This window comes from Opisthocomus hoazin, chromosome 2 (assembly GCF_030867145.1).
Source record: "Opisthocomus hoazin isolate bOpiHoa1 chromosome 2, bOpiHoa1.hap1, whole genome shotgun sequence".
NCBI lineage: Eukaryota > Metazoa > Chordata > Aves > Opisthocomiformes > Opisthocomidae > Opisthocomus > Opisthocomus hoazin.
The window spans coordinates 84,564,718-84,572,387 of NC_134415.1; positions in this window are offsets into that span (position 1 = coordinate 84,564,718).

A 7,670-nucleotide genomic window follows, 5' to 3' on the forward strand; every position below is an offset into this window, starting at 1 on the left:
ATGCTCCAGGTAAATGGGGTGACTTCCAGAGAAGTAAAGTAAAATCTGTTTGCCCTCCTTTGTTGCTTGTTGATATAATTTCATTCCCATATCACTTGATGGCAAAAGATGACTGAATACTTTAAACAACATTGTTCTCACAGAGTAGAAAGAGAAAAAGTGGTCTGCTGCACAGCTGTGTTCAACCCACCCACTGTACATAGAGTGTAGTTCAGCCTTACTTTCTTATGAGGGTAATAAGTGTGCACACAGAAAGAAATTAAGAAGCCTTCCAAGTTCCGGGCCAGGTGCTGGGCAGATGTACAGCAAGGGGGTGGAGGGACTGCAGGGAAGCGCTGAGAAGAAATCTTCACTTGTAGGCCACCAGGCTGCTGCAGAGCCCTGCAAGAAAGTCTCGTCCAGGTCAGTAGCTTACCTGGGTGCCTACAACAGAGAAGGATGGGAGTTATGATCAGCAGAGGATTTAGCCTTTTCACGTCTGTCACCATTCAGTAGCTATTCCATTGCTCCTTTCCCTTCATGCACAGAACTAACTGCTACAGCTACACCTCTTCCTCTGAGTCAGGCTCTGACATTATTTGCAGGATGACTCTCAGAAGTGAGCAAGGGGCTGGATTTGTCTCCTGGTAGCTGTTACTGACTTCTATCAGTACTTCATTTTGCAACAATTGTATGAAAAGAGTTATCTGAACTCTGCATTCTGTTGTTAGCATTCAATACATAACCTTTCACGGGTGACATTTAATGAGTCATGTAAAAAATGACAAAGACTACTACCTGACAAAATGAGCTGTTTATACACATTCACTATACGGTCTGGATCGTCACATTCTGTTAACTAGCTACAATGAAATTTGCAGTGACTGATGAACTACCAAAGAGAACAGCAGATAGGCTACTGTTATAAAATGTCCATGTAGCTCATTTGGCTTTATGAAATACATTAGTATTAACACAGTCTCTTATTTTATGTAAATATATTTTTAAAGCTATGTAAAACAAATAATGTGGAAGCAGCTAGAAGATATTTACTGGCAAGTCCCAATCTTTCTACTGGCATCTACTTTTTTTTTTTTTTTTTTGTTTAAAAGAACAACAATGACATCCAGTGGCTGTAAAATTCTCCAACATCTTTTTCTTCCATATTTGACACCATATCTAGTCTAGAGAATATATTTATTCTTAATAAAATTGTAAATTAAGATACAAATTGTAAGAATATTTTCTTTAATAAATGCTGATTAGAAGTGCCAAGCCTTAGCATGTCACCTTGAGACATTTTATAGTAGACATTTCTTAGAATATATGATGAATGTTCTTTAGACATTTTTTTGGTAGCATTGAAATAAGTATGACGAATTTTTCCCTTGAACTCTGAATCCAGTTAAAGTCAGATTAAAATTAGCACATGATTTTTAAAACTACATCCTTAAGTACTCAGTAGTATCATCCTTTTCTTTCCTGCCTTCTATGCCTGTTTGATGCATTCAGAAATCACAAGTACTTGGTAGCTTTCCTATAGCAATAGGTATCATACCATTCCTAAAGTTGGGGTATGTATAGAATGAAGAATGTCCCTTACTTCACCCTTCCCTGAGAAAAAGAAAACACAGCTTCCTACAAATATTAAAAAAAGAATTGAAATGGTGAAGTCTACATTGTTTTCCAAGGTTCTGTGAAACAGGCTGGAAGTGAGGGTGAACCTCCCAGCCTGAAGGCCAATCCACTAATGTGATTTAATTTTCACTGCTGATAAAGGTTCAAAAAGTATTAATTATACAGGAGTTTATTTGAACAAACCTTTTTTTAGTAGGTAAATTACCAGAGGACTCTAGGAAGTGTACCATCCACTTTTTTCTTCTACAGACAGCTTTTCTTCTCACTTCTGAGTACATGCACTGTCCACCTTGCAGAACCCACAATAAAAGGAGGCTTCCATACCTCCAGCTCCTGAGTCGCTGGGGTGACCAGGTCCTACTCGTTTTTGCAGGGCTGCAGAAGCCCTGTGCTATGCCAGCTACTGATGGCATTCTCCATCTAGTCTTTGGCTCATACAGCGTACCCCACCTGAAATCCTTCTCCTGGTCTCAGCTTCAGGGCTCCCAAGTTCCCATTCCGCAGTAAGTAAATCGCTTGGCTTCAGGAGCTGGAAACAATCTACGGACTTCCCAGGGAGCTGGGCAAACCTGGAGCTGCAGCAGAGAATGCATGAATTTCAGTTAACCATCAACATTTTAAGCAAAGACAAATTTACGTGGAGGAAAAAGGATTCAGCGGTCTCTCCTCTGACCAGTTTGATTTAATAAGACAGCTCTTGCTGTGGAGATCTCTTTCCCAATCTAGCAGCCCAGGTTAATAGGTGGGCTGCTATTTTTTGTTACACAGTCAGTCTCCTTTCCTTCAGTTTAGCTTGGGGTGGTGCACGTCAGCACATTTGAGAACACTAAAATCAGTGTGAGAGAATTGACCTGTTCTTTAAAAAAATTTTTGGAAGAATAGTGCAGCGATGCTGTTCTCCTGGGAATAATTCTGCACTTTGTGCTCTGTGAGATTTGTTGTATCAACAGTATATTTTATACTCATTCATCTATCTGTATTTGGCAGAGGTATAAACAGTCTGGTTTTACAGCCTGAGAACTGTTCCTGGATTGACATATCATCTGCACTAGAGAACGAATTAAACTAATCTCGGCTTTTTCTCCTCGCTAGTGGTACCTGACAGCTTCTCTTACCCCAGTGTTACTGTGAATCATTTACTAACTTTCATCAACGAATTTCACTCTGTGACCTTCTGAATGCCTGGAAAATATCCACAGTCAAAAACTCAAACCATGACAGTTAGTTTTAAGAGATATAGACTGTATATTGTTTTCCCTCAAAAGTATTGGCATGATACTGTCTGAAGCAAGAAAATGCATTTTCTGTCTTCCCACCTACTGCACAAATCAGACTAGAATCAGTGCTCCTCCTGGTGTATCTCTTGGCAAAATACACTTGCAACTGAGAGAAGAGAAAGCTAGCTCTGGATTTCTTCCTAACATGGCATGCAGGGTTGGTTAAGCCTCTTCCCAAGCACATTTGGGCTCCATAGGAAACAGGAACAGTCCTGCCAAGAGTTGTATATGGCTTTATGAGTTTGAAAGTATCATTACAGAGGAAAAATATAGGGTGAGAGAGGAAAAATTTTTGTTGAGGAGTAACATGGTCTGCTTCCCTTCTCTGGCAACTTGCCTTTGCTACTCATCTTGATCAAAAAAAAAAAGCAAGGACAAACATGGAATAAAGGTGTTATAATTATCAATGCATGTGTAACAAAATCTTTGTTACATATTTCTACAGGCATGATTGTGCTTATGTAACTATAGTACATAATATGGAACATAAATATATTTATACTGAAATGCAGAGGAATTAAGAGCATAACTGAAAGACAGTGCAATGTCTCTGACACTGCATATATCTTGAAGAGGAAGAAAAATCTTCCCTAGGTATACGCAGCACAATGTTGTCGTTGTTCTACATGACCCTTTATTTGAGATCAGGACGCACTTAAAAAGAGAAATCCCCATGGATATCAATTGGTACTGTTTTATTTGCTTTATTTGGGTGAAATCAATTTATAATCAATTTACATCAATTTACAATTTATCATCTTTAGAGTTTCTGTGCCCACTGCCATCTCCACCCCCCAAGCTGGAGCTCACCTCCTCTGTTCTCCACCTCTTTTGCTCTCTGTCTTGTCCCCAGGGACCTCAGCCCAGGGTTCCTGCCCACCACTGCACAAAGTAGCGCCCATAGGACAGCACCTCTCCCAGCAGACAGTCCAGTTTGTTATGGACTACATGGTGGAGTGCAGTAAGTCAAAACTCATGTTTTTGATGAAGAACAAAGCACTCGGCAACCCACTTTGCTGAGGGATTAGATAAGTGGTTCCTCTTGTCAGTGGGAGTTACGCGCTAGTTTCCAGGTGCATCAAAAGAAGACTAAGTCCTCTGTGAAAACAGAAGATTAGTTGACTTCATTTGCTAAAATATGTACTCTCCCCTTAGTAAAAAAAAAGACATCCATGGATACTTGCAGACAAACCGCAGCAGCATTTCACTTTTTATTATTGTCATTAATATTATCTTTGTGCTTAGCAGTCCTAGGCAAGACTAAAGAGGAGAAATGCGCAACTGTGTAATAAAAGTCATGGTCCCATCCTAACAAGTTCGCAATTTAGAGGCAGCAGATGGACCCAGACGGACGGCAGAGTACAGGGGTGCTGTGAGACAGGACTGATCTCAGACCAGCCTCCTGCCTACTATCACTGCCCTTGTGTAAGCCAAATGGCAAGATTTAGCATGGTATTTGAAGAAGAGGTAGCACCAACACCTGGAACGTGCAACTCCTTGTAAGAAAAATACTTGGAAATTTAAGAGCAGAAATACATATACATAAATCTGTATTTGTCAATCACGTTTCTCAGATTTTACTGTCATGTGAAATACAAAACCACACTAGGCAAAATTTAGAAGTCCTAATGTCAGTTCCTGCACATGCACTCCTTTTGGTTGTTCCCACTACTATTTTTTTTTAATTAATCTGTCAAACTTCAGCAGCTTTCTCTGTCAAGATAATCATCAAGTTAGATGGTTTTATGGTGTAGAGAGTAAATGGACGTATAAGCTTTGGTAAGTCTATACTCTTTGAAGTGTTTGTATTTTGTTAAAAAAGTTACATTTCAGTTTGCCTAGAACTCCAGCTGTTAAAAATAATCATATGTAAATCTAAAACTATCTGAAAGCCATTACCTTTGTCTTGAACATCAGAACTAACAAAACCAGCCAGGAACATCAGTGTAAGATAATAAAGTTGCTCAGGGAGTTGGATAGTCAAACTTCCTCAGAAGTTTTGTAGTTGCTGTATCATAAACCTAGGAAAACTGGTAAAGTCATTTCAGTTGCAGCTCAGACCATGCAGCATCTAACCATAACAGCTCCCAGCAAGCACTTTTTAGGGTAGGCCAAAATCGTAAAGCTTGAAAGTGCCAAGAGTACAGTAGCTATGCTTGTAAAACAGACATTTCCAGCTTAACTCCCAGGGCAATGTTGATTCAGGGCCAACGGCGCTAATGATCTCTTGAGTCCATTTTTTTTATCAAAAACAAGTCTCTGGTTTTTCTGCCAGTCTGTCCTCAGCTTCTGCTGGTGAGCTGTGTCCTTTCTGCAAAGTTCCCATACGATTCTGAATCCCATTTTTCCTCAGCTATCCAAATAGGAACAGAATCAACTAGATATGTAAAGTTTCTTTTCTCAGTCCACTTATCCTGACTTTATTTTATGAAGGTACAGTTCATAATGCAGACTACCGCTCGCTTTTTTGTCCTTGTCTTTTACTTAGGACAAAATTGAATACTTTTCTCTTTGTTCCACTTCATATTTTATTCTTATATTTTATTACTATTAATGCCACGTACTGAATATTCTCTCCTGCTGCTACCTCATGTTAGTTGGGAGTGGTACACTGAAGCATCTTTTTTTCCATCCTCTCTTCTAGTGCATTTCCTTCAGACGCCGGTCTCACACTCAACTCCCTTTTCCTGGTCTTAGGAGGGATTTCTGGACTATTGCTCCATGACTCACAAATATATGGGTGCCTGGCCTGCCTTCTCAAATCAGAGCACTTTTTACCCTTAGTAATACTAAGCTTAAGAGAAAAAGAACTCTGAAGTCATCAAAGGGATGCAGGCACATTTGTCTTGCCCTACATTCAATCTGCTCTCTGATAATGGATACACAGGCATCTTGCTTCTTGAATAAAATTTATTTTGGGCTGATCTGTTCTCCTTAAGCAGTCCTGTTCTCAGTTTTAATACTGCCTGTTCAGTTATACAATAACACACGGACTTTCTTGTTCAATGTGATGTCAAAGGGAGCCTTGTAGCTGGCTGCTATCTGGCAGCTGAATTTTCCTAACAGCAGTCATCATCTGTTAATGAGACCCTTGGCTGTGGGGAACTTTCCCAAAGCAGAACTTACATCCACAGTAAGTGAATGTGCATTGACCAGTTTATCCTTCCCAGAGCCGTTCTGTAGCTGGCAGCAAGGGTACTGCCCAGCCAGAAATTAGGGAGGCAGCAGCCCCATACTACCCATCTATGAATGCTTCATCCACTTGCCATTCTCCATTTGCACATCAGCACATGCCCCTTCTCTTATACCCCCCAAGCCCTCTATTGCGCTGGTTGAAATTGAAGCCACTAAAGTGTAACTGTTTTTAAAAATACATGTATATTTCCCTATATTATTGGCTGGAGGATTGGGGATCAGCAAAGGAGCCACAATGGCCTTCATACTTTGCTTCCCCCACACCAGATTTATTGCATCAATTGAACAAAGTTCCTCTGTACCCAGTAAAGCATAGGGAAGAAATTGTTGGCAAAAGAGGCACAAGCTGAGATCGTGATGGGCTAAATGTCTGCTCTGTGTCACACACCAGCTGCCAGGAACATCTCAGTGACATTTCAGCAATCTGACACCTGTAATGTTCCATCCATGTGGCATTTGCTGGACAATGCCCTCAACATGAAGACTGAGAAACTTTTCTCCTCTAGAGATTACTGCACACAGAACGCATATCACCTGGCCATTTACAGGTGAGCAGGTCAAAGTCTTCAGGAAGGGGGAAAACCAACCTTCTTCTATTCTGTTTCTATTGCTAAAAGTGCCATATATTGTTATTTCTTCATCATCAGCAAAGTAAATACTAATGTACCAACAGACTGTGAAATACAGATGGGGGTTTTGTGGGAATTACATTACTTATAGTCATCAGTTTCTATTTCAACTTACACTAAGTTGATGAACATGCAGATGAATGTTAATGCCAATGTTTATTATAGATGCAGAGTTACCATTGAAAAAAAAAATCTTCAAGAAGATAAACCATTCCAGAAATGGAATGCACTGTAAAGCATTGACATATCCCAAAGTTTTGACTTTTGCCATGGAAGTCAACTTTGGGAGTACAAGAATGTGACATCTGGGTCAGTAAATCTGATCTTCTATAACAACAGGCAAAACTGCTCTGTTGCTGAATTTTTAAATAACAGCAGTCACTGATAAAATGCACTAAAAGTAAGATTATTATTTAAATCTCATTTGGAAATATAAATCGGTTGTGCAAAGAGCATGTTTGTATGGTGTCATATAGAAGACCAAAAACTAGCAACTCAAAATAAATATTAATTTGGAGTCAAATAATTTTCTTGCAGGTTTCACACAGCTTTATGTATTACAATCTGCTAGGAGCTGAACTACAAAATCTTCAAAGGATTAATAGCATCCTTAATAGGGAATCCCATCATAAACTCAAGTGTCCTTTAAGCTACTACAGTTTAGCAAGTTTGTTAATAAAATCACTAGTGAATAAAAATATTTATTTACAAATACAAATTAATCTTGTCAGAACAAGCTTCTTAGTCATTGACCCTTCCTGTGAAATCCATATAGGATATTTGTTTGTGTTCACTTAACCTAAGAAAAATGGAAAATTATGTTCAGTTCACAGTAATTAACTTGATTATCCTCACCTGCTTATTCAGGCATATTCCTAGAATAGAGACCTTAAGGTGAATACCTAAACAGCCTCCTACTTTGTGAAACAGTGTTATATTTTAGCATAAGAAA